At 36.7% G+C, this 1588-nt stretch overlaps 1 non-coding gene across 1 annotated transcript; it reads left to right on the top strand.

Moving 5' to 3' along the window:
- Positions 1–1084: 1084 nt before the first annotated feature.
- Positions 1085–1187, top strand: LOC128250847 (U6 spliceosomal RNA). Its single transcript, XR_008266820.1, has one exon. It is a non-coding gene; the product is annotated as a U6 spliceosomal RNA (small nuclear RNA).
- The last annotated feature ends 401 nt before the right edge of the window (positions 1188–1588 follow it).

Genomic DNA, 1588 nt, shown 5'->3' on the forward strand with positions numbered 1-1588 from the left:
GATACATTAGATAATGTAAACCTACTAAAAATACTCTGGAAAATATGGGGTTATTACGTTCAGAATACCTTCGATCTGGTGTCTTCTTTACAAAAGTTGAATACCAACAGAATTTTTTTGTTATACATTTATTTTATAAGGGATTTTGTGAACAATAGCATCGTTGGTGACAAGTTTCCAATGAGTTAATCATTGGTTCACTACTTTCATCATGACGAGATTAAGAAAAATGGCGGCACAGATATCAAACATATATCTTTATTCGAAAGTATCGTTCCTTATACATACATACATACATACATACATACATACATACATACATACATACATGCATGCATACATACTTACATACTTACACACACACATACATACAAACACACACATACACATACATACATACATGCATACATGCATGCATACATACACACCCACACATATACATACATACATACATACATACATGCATACATACATACATACATACATGCATACATACATACATACATGCCCACTTATAATAAAAAGGAATACTGGTAGAATGTCCCAGTAAAAACCTTAATAAAATATAAGCACAACAGACCTGATATAATGATTTTGGATGTTACATAAGCTGAAGATGAGTAAAAAAGAGAATACCTACACTGAATTATTGAGAAATCTGCAGTTACCCAATCCAGATTACAAGCTCAAGTTTATACCTGTAATTATTGTGGTCCTGGGATATGTAACACACTGTCTAAATACCAGTCTTAAGAAATTAAGCTTCTCAAAACCAGAAAAGAGAAAGCTGATTCGAAGACTACAGATCCAAGCTGTCACTGAAACTGTAAAAATCTATAAAACATTCCAGAGGTTTATCATTTAAGTATATATGAGCATGTCTATGATAGGCAACTATATGCATGAGAATACATACATAAAACAGAACATACAAATCTGCACATATACATACATACATGCATACAAAAATACCCTGTTAATGTTGTTGAAATTCCAATGAAGGAGCCTTGGATCTAGGTTAGGAACCGGTTCTTTCTCTATTGGCAAGAAATCTTGAAATAAAACTGAATAAATAAATACATACATGCTTCGGCAGTACATATACTAAAATTGGAACGATACAGAGAAGATTAGCATGGCCCCTGCGCAAGGATGACACGCAAATTCGTGAAGCGTTCCATATTTTTCATAGGCGCAGGAGTGGCTGTGTGGTAAGTAGCTTGCTTACCAACCACATGGCTCCGGGTTCAGTCCCACTGCGTGGCACCTTGGGCAAGTGTCTTCTACTATAGCCTCGGGCCGACCAAAGCCTTGTGAGTGGATTTGGTAGACGGAAACTGAAAGAAGCTCGTCGTATATATGTATATATATATATGTATGTGTGTGTGTTTGTGTGTCTGTGTTTGTCCCCCTAGCATTGCTTGACAACCGATGCTGGTGTGTTTATGTCCCCGTAACTTAGCGGTTCGGCAAAAGATACCGATAGAATAAGTACTAGGCTTACAAAGAATAAGTCCCGGGGTCGATTTGCTCGACTAAAGGCGGTGCTCCAGCATGGCCGCAGTCAAATGACTGAAACAAATAAAAG

This window comes from Octopus bimaculoides, chromosome 25 (assembly GCF_001194135.2).
Source record: "Octopus bimaculoides isolate UCB-OBI-ISO-001 chromosome 25, ASM119413v2, whole genome shotgun sequence".
Taxonomy (NCBI): domain Eukaryota; kingdom Metazoa; phylum Mollusca; class Cephalopoda; order Octopoda; family Octopodidae; genus Octopus; species Octopus bimaculoides.